We start from the raw sequence: 8,039 nt of genomic DNA on the forward strand, positions 1-8,039 counted from the left end.
CCAGATGATTAAATGGAAGCATCCACAGTTCCCAACCCAAGAGCTGCACCAGCGCACGTATGACCAGGGCAGCGATAATAAAATCTCGTGTAATAGCCTGAAAGGGGATGAGGTAAAGAGAGCTCATAATCACTGGATCACATTAGATCTTTTATGCACATCAGATGAGGAATGTACTGCTTATCTTTGCTCTTTGAATTAGATCCATAGGGTGAAAACTGTGACAGCTTTGGGAAAGTTTGTGAGTCTCTGACTGTGAGAGGAGAGCTTTCTGTCTTATTCTGTCACTACTTTTCCAAAGAGGTCCATCGCCCCAAGCATGACAGCTACATAATCAACGTTGAAAAATGCCTTTCCGTATTTTCTAAACTATTTGTTTAAAAGTTGGAGATTAAAAATTGAAACATTTCCCTAGCTTTATACTAATGTGGCATTTACACATTCTTCCATACCGTTTGAATGCACTCACCAGGCTGGCATCCATTCTGAGCACAGTGTAAAGTCTAGAAAGGCATTTTATTCTTTCCAGGTGTGCTCAACTGGCTTATTTATGGTCTGACTTCCTTTCACAGTGTGAGAAACCTTAGCCTTCTGCCAGCTGCAAAGGATTGTTAAGAAGAAGCATTTTTAAGTTAAAAAATCTATAGTAACACTTGCCTCTCTCTCCCCCTCTCCCTCTCTTCCCGCCATACTTTATTTACTGCATTTAACTGTACTCACCATCAAAGAAGGTGCCCCATGCAGGCAACAGTATATTAACTTAATGAATACCAGGAAGGATAAGAAGGAAGGTACAGAACTGTTAGATCAGCCCAAGTTATCCTTCCTGAGAACACTGGTCGCATTCAATGGAGACACAGATATAAAGACACACAGACACACACAGACACTCACACATATCCTTCCTGTTACTTTTGCCCATTCCTTGGTTCCAGAAAAGCTGTGAGTCACCAAAATGAAGTACAGCTGAAGGGCACATCTGCTTTGCCAAGAGGCCACGCGAGATGCTTATGTTTTGTGCACACAGTCACATCAACTAAGTTTACATGTCTTTTCATTTACGACTAACATCATGAAGGTCCCTAGCAGGACTGTCTTGTCTGACTACTTAAGTAGTCTCAATTAAAGACCACTATTTGGCTCTGTAGTGGCCATGTTATACCCCAAATACATAAATGTAAAAAAATTAAGTAATTCTGAAGATAAAATATCAATAGCATAAAGAAAATGTAATATATTCTAATCTGAACAATTTTTCACATGCATGCAGACCTAGATAAATAATTTGGGCTGAAATAAATGGTTCTACCTGCTTTAAAAAAGTGTGTACTCAATTAGGACAACTTCCTAAATGTTTCTGAAATAACGAAGGTTTTTAAAAATTATTTGAGGGAGTCACTTAAAACAATTATGACTTTAAAAAGAAGAAAACGCGTGAATGATGGCAAAGATGAGACATAATTGACAATCAGCAATAAAAAGGTTGACAGGACTTGAACATTTTTTAATAAAAAAAATTGTTAAGCCCAAATAACATGAGTCCCAGTGAAAATTTGAGCACCTAACTAGTAAGATCACAGAGTACCTATGTGTCTTAGAAAAAGAAAATGCATTTTTATTGGGAAGGCGTGGTTCAAAAAATTACCACATAATTTAGAGATCCACGGGAATCTCTGGCATTTCAAAACTTGCATGGAGCCTTTGGAAAAAGCTCATCACAGCTCCTTTCAATCTTTGAGGAACCTGGCACTCTGAGATGGAGTTGTTTAACAGCCTGGCCATGCCAAAATTCATCATAGCACTGCCCCAGGGAGGCTGCTAGCTGCCTGACCCTAGCGGCTCAGAGTGGGACTGGAACAAAAGGCAAGCATCCATTTCAAAAAGAACCCCAGGAAGCATCTGCGGGAGGATGAAGAGTGTTGAGGTAGAAGCTGAAGACGGTGGGAGTGAGGAAAGCACTAGCTAAGGAAGGCAAAGAGAGCTGGGAGCAAAGAAGCCTGAGCCAGCAGGTTTATTGGCAGAAGTCACACACATGATCGCTAGGCAGTGGTCAATTTCCAGACAATAACAGCAGAATAACTGCAAAGCAGTAAAGATGAGAGATCATGAAGAATGCATCTTCACACGCAGAGATAGGACAAAGAGAAGAAAAGGCAGAGGGAGGGAGGAGGGAAAGAGGGAGTGAAGTAAGGGAGAGGAGAGAGGAAGGAAGAGAAAGGACAAAAAGATTAGGAAGGTGGAGGAAAAACCACTTAAAGAAAGTAAGGTTTATCAACACGAATTACCAGGAACCTTTGTGTTTACACACTGTTGAGTCTATCTAGGCTGGCTAATGGCATGCTATTCCTTTTCTTCTGCTGTCACCAAGTATTACTGATGGTTAATAGCATTAAAATCTTTATCACTTAATTTATTTTATTAATCCCATTCGGGTTTAACATCACTAGCGCAGGACAGTAAATAGCAATAATAATGCCATCGAGGTTGGTATCAGTGATGCTGAAGGGTATTATGTAAAATGCAGCCAACGAACAGTGAGATGACAGGTTCTTACAAACCTTTACATTAGATTAAGGAAAAGCCTTGCACAGATTCACCAAACTGTGATCTTAATATGATATAGCATCCTCTGTCCTTTGATGTCCCTCTAGAATTACTTGTCATCCTCCAACATTTAAAAAACAAATCTCAACCTCCAAGGAGCATCTTTAAAAAGAGTTAATGTCTATCTAAACAATGCATGATCCTTAACTCTTTTCCTTCTGCTTCTGCACTTCTCCCAAAGTTAAAGCCATTCTTTCAAGCAAAACTTTGATTCTGTCAAATAGTTTTTTAAAAGTAAAAATGGTTTAAAAATGGGGTTATAGTTTTAGATGATATTTTTAATTATTCACTCAAGTGTTTTTATAGTCATTTAAATTCACATAAATAAGTAAGGACTCAAATCCTTTCTGGGCATTTTCCATCCTTAGCAAAAGGAACTGGGGTGACCTGTTTCAGTACAATTGCCCAGAAAAGGTTTTCTGCTTCAGTCTGTGGGACTTGTAGGATTTCTCCAGGTCTGATACACTTGTATTCATATATGAGATTTCTAAGTCAAAGCCATTCAGATCAGCAGTGTGGACTGTGATAGGATGCATCACAGGCCAGCCACAACTTTCCTCACTGTCAACATGGAGAGTGAAGGTGATTATAATATGATGAATGAATTAGACCATCGGAATTTTAAAAAATCAGTGAGGTTGGAAACAATTATCTCGACAACTAAAAAACCTCAACTGCAGTAACATTTTCCTCAAACATACTGTTTATAGAAATTAAATTTAGAGAAATTAGATGATCTTACCTAATAAAAAATTATCAGGAATGGTCAGTACTAGATAAATCTTGGAAAGACAATGCTTAAGCAGTTAAGGAGTCCAATTAAATTGGCTTAAATATCATAAAAATGACTAGTAAAGAATATCAGGTTTGTTTGTTTGTTTTTTTAATGATGAATCTGCTATATAAACTTACAAATTACACCAGGGACTCATTAATTGGATTATTTTTATGGTTTGTCTCAGCACTGAATTTTGGAACTTATGTTCAATTCACATGTCACTTCTAAGGAGAAAGAGAAAAAGCTCTATCTGGCCACTGAAAGCTGTTTTCCAGGCAATATATTTTTTTAACTTGAATACCATCCTCTCCCAACATATTTCCTAGTTGTTAACCCAGACAATCCTTTATTTTTAGGGGTTTTCTTAGGAAAACAGAGCTTAGGTTAGGCTTACCTTTACAGAACTGAGGCCTCAACCAACAGATACTCACAAGTAACTACTAGAGTAATTTTAACTAATATTTCGAGGCATTGGGGAGTTTACCAAGTGATATGTTATGCTATCATTTTATTAAACTTCATGAGACTGCTAATGCTTGTTTGCCCATCAAAAGCTGAGTCTCAACCTAAGAGTCATCACATCTCCCTAACATCACACCAGGCAAGAGGTAAAAATGCAATCTGAACCTCATAGATTCCAACCGCAAACCTCCAGATTCCATAGGATGATGCAGAGAAGTCTCAACCAGGGTTTTCCAGCCACCCCTGACTCATAACCAAGCTGTAAACATAAATACAGTGAAAACTACAGGATATAAATCACACTGCAAGGCACAGTAGATGTCAAAACAGTTTGCATCCACTTTGAAACCAAACACCACCCTCCACTGGAAACAATGGCATTTCCAGTAAATCTATTTACTGAAAGGGGGAGGTTAAATAAGCTAGTAAATGCCAACAAGTGTTCTTTGGCTAATTTAGGGAGGTGGTCTCAGCAATCTCCTGGCCTCTGAGATTTTGCTAATTGCTTTTCCAAGAAAAAAAGTAAGTGTCTTTCAAGCGCTATCTTGAGTAAGCGTTGCCATGGGAAAGCCTGGGTATTCCATTTTTTATAGTGGTTGCACAGCTACTGTAACTAGTACAGGGAGGAATTTTTGTAAGCAGCTGCCAACCACACCCTAACCCCAGGCAGCTGACTCACTTTATGAGTTACCAGTCATGACAAGAAGTGTGGATGGAGCCTTATATACCATCACCATTCAAGACAATGCAAAGTTAAGTCTTACTCATGGTGGGAGGAGGTGGGTAGAGGACACAGGAAATTGTATTTAGGTCCACTCTTGCCATCTGAGAATATAAATGACAGGGGTTCAGACACCCACTCTCACTTAAATGTCACTCTTCACTACACTGTTAACCAAATGCTCCCGCTCAGCATATAATGGGATGCACACTTTCCCACCTTCAAGGCCTCAGAGGGAGTAGTCATTTACAGCTCAGCCTTCCATACAGGTGCTTTGGCCAGGTAGGTGATGAGGAAGCAAAGGAGTGAAGAAAGGGCAGTCTCTCCAGTCACTGTGGCAGTACCTGTCAAATCACTCACGCTGCCAGCATCTCCAGTCAGTGGTGTCTAATCGAAGGGAAAAGTTCGGTAGGTGGCAGCCTCTAGCCGGACAGCACTAATTAAATAAGGAATAAAGCAGAATGTCTTAGTGGGATTCCGCGTAAGGTTTCTGGGCAAACCGGTTTCAGAGCCCAGGATTCCTAGTCACACCTTAGGACAGAATTTCCAAAGACTGAAGAGATATGTTGGCGTGGTGCGCGTTTGCCAGGTGATTCAGTGTCCTGAGCACTTGATTGTCGGAGAATCAGGGAAAGAGTTCAGACCTAAAATACCTTTCCACTCATCTCTCACTGCCGCGGCTTCAGAGGTTACCAAAGTGTATAAGGGCACAGAATTTAAAAAAAAAAAAAAAATTGTTGCTGCATCCCTGGAAGGCTGGATCTTCGAGACCTGAGTGGCCCATCTTAGGAAACCCTTCTCCCTTTGTTATATCTGCTGGGTCTTCCACTAAAGAACTGAATTAGAAGGGGGGTGGGGTGGGGAGGGCGAAAGGGGAGGGGGCGGGTGGGGAGTGGGGGATGGAAGGAAGGCTGGGGCAAGAATATATTTTCTATGTCTGGATAAGGGAACAGGATTCTAGGTAATTGCCTGGTTTTCTCATTGTTCTCGGCTGCCATTCCAAGATTCATAGAGGGGCTGAAAGGATCTCTTTTTCCCTTTCCCTTCTAATTCGTCACTAGACCCCCCACCCCCTACAGACCCTCCAAATCACCCCTCCTACCCCCGGTAATCCTTTCCCCTCCCCTCTCATGGTGCTTATTCCGTCCTAGAGAAGAAAAAAAAAAAAAAAGTAATTTGTCTGTTTTATTTATGATGCAATGAAGGTATGCTGCACGCGTCAGAATAGCCTGACACTGGTCAAACTATCTGACAGCCGAAAAGAACTGCCTTCATACTCCAGTGAGTGTATGGTTTAACCATTTGTCCACCACGGCATACCACCAACGTTTTGTCAGGATTCACAACACTCTCTCTCTCTATATATATATTTTTTAATCTATTTCATTACATACCCATTAGATTTTGAACACAGATCATTTTCAAAGAATCTTCTGTCTTAAGTACGTCCCCTAAAACACTGAAACATGTTAAACGTTGTTTGCCAAAATTCACAATTGACTGAATACCCCCCAATTAAAGACCTCTGGGGATGTTCTCAGAACTTGACTAAATTCAGGAATCTAGAATGGTTATGCCACAAGTCCCAGATCAAGACACATCATTTAGCGATCAGAGCCAGAAAGCAGAATCAGCTCAAATGAAATCGAAATTTCAAGCTATTTCTCATCAGAATTAAAAATGAAAGCACAGGTCAAAGAGCTAGAGTAGCCCTGTTGTAAATTATGCTGAAAAGGCACATGTCTCAGTAAAAAGCCCTCAAGAATATAGAGCTTTTTATCCTAGAAAGAACCAAACTTGGTAGGTATTTGATAGTCCGTCTTCTTAGTTAGAATCAGAATATTTTTCTCCACCATTTGTAAATTGGGACTTTGGAAGAAGAATTTGACAGCCGCAAACGGAATGGCCAGAGAGACCATTTTATTGCATTTATTCCTTTTCAATTCCCATTGCATTGTACCGGGTGGGTCCCATGATCTACCTGCCAAATGCTCACTCGCTTGGGTACACTCTGAAGTGCATTCTCTCTTTACTTTCAACAACAAACCCCCAATTCCAGAGGGCCTGCCTCACATCCACTCTCTCTCTCTATCCCCTGTTGCTTTGCCACTAGCAATTTAATTCTCCTTTTCAGACATAAAAGGACACACTGGGTCTTCACAATTATACTTTTGATTTCCTCATAAAAAACAATGCTCAGAATTAGGCCCCAGACAATCTGTTCTTGTCCTGCAAAGGCCTGTGGGGCAAGATTTCCAGAAGAACCAATGGGATTTCTGCTGACTGGAAATATTTTTATTTTAATAAACTACAAAAGAAGAATGCTTTAAAAAAAAAAAAAACTCACAACAGGTTCAGAAATGTAATGTGATGCACGCAGCATGAAACAGAAACAAAGACCCAGCAGACAGGGAGAGTGATGAATGGTCCTAACCATATCGTATTTATTTATTTTTTTTTAATCTGCATTTGCCTTTCATCTGCAAATGAAAGGAATGGGGAGAAAGTGAGTAAGTTTTCCAAGGAATTTCTTTTGGTGTAATAAGACCAAACGCAAATATTATAAACTCAAGCAGAATTACGAGTCTAACAGCAACGAAGATACAGAATGGCTGAAAAATCAGGGTTCCCACTGTGGGTTTTATTTTTTTTTTTCACTCAGGCTGTGGAAGGTGGCAGGAAAACACAATACAATGCAGAGTCAAGACAGAGGGGGAACCGTAGTACTGAAGGCTTCTGCTTTTCAAATCAAATGTGAAAGTTAGTTAAAATGACTTGTTTTTGAGGCAACAGGAAAAAAAATCAGTATACTTTTTCATAATTTCAGTGTAGACTTAGGATTCCAAGACAGTCTTTCTTAAACCTGTGAGGCATTAGGATCACTTAATAGCAATACATTCACAAGTTGGAATATTATCTAAACATTTCAAGCCATATAAAAGCCACCTACCCTTTCCTCTACAAGCATTGCTCCCCAAGAACGAGGTAAATCCAACCGCGTAGATTTTGGAGAGCGCATGATACACTTGAAAGACTAGAAAAGTTCACATATTTTGGCAAAGGTACTAATTTTATGGATAGTTGATTAGGTGTGTCTCATTAGCCACAGAACAAAGTAGGCATAATTTTTTTTTTTAGCCCCAGGAAAGGCTGGTATGTGTTCTATGCTTACGTGTGTTTGTGTGAGCGCCGAGAAGAGCATCATTCCCCTAAGCATATCAGTATTGGTGACACAAAATGCATACATTTTACAAGGTGAGAGTCTTCATTTTTTTAGTGAAAAATAACCAATCTATCCAACACCATAACTCTTTAAACATCGGGAGGGCTTAACAGTACCTTGTATACTTTGTTATCTTCTGTGATTTAATTTTTAATATTCACGAGTCTTAAGTGGTGTTCGTTTTAAAATAAAAGGACACAACACCAGTAACTTTCTAATAATATTTGTTTGGATTAGAGGGCATACACCCA

The sequence above is a fragment of the Mustela lutreola genome, chromosome 16, assembly GCF_030435805.1.
Source record: "Mustela lutreola isolate mMusLut2 chromosome 16, mMusLut2.pri, whole genome shotgun sequence".
Taxonomy (NCBI): Eukaryota; Metazoa; Chordata; class Mammalia; order Carnivora; family Mustelidae; genus Mustela; species Mustela lutreola.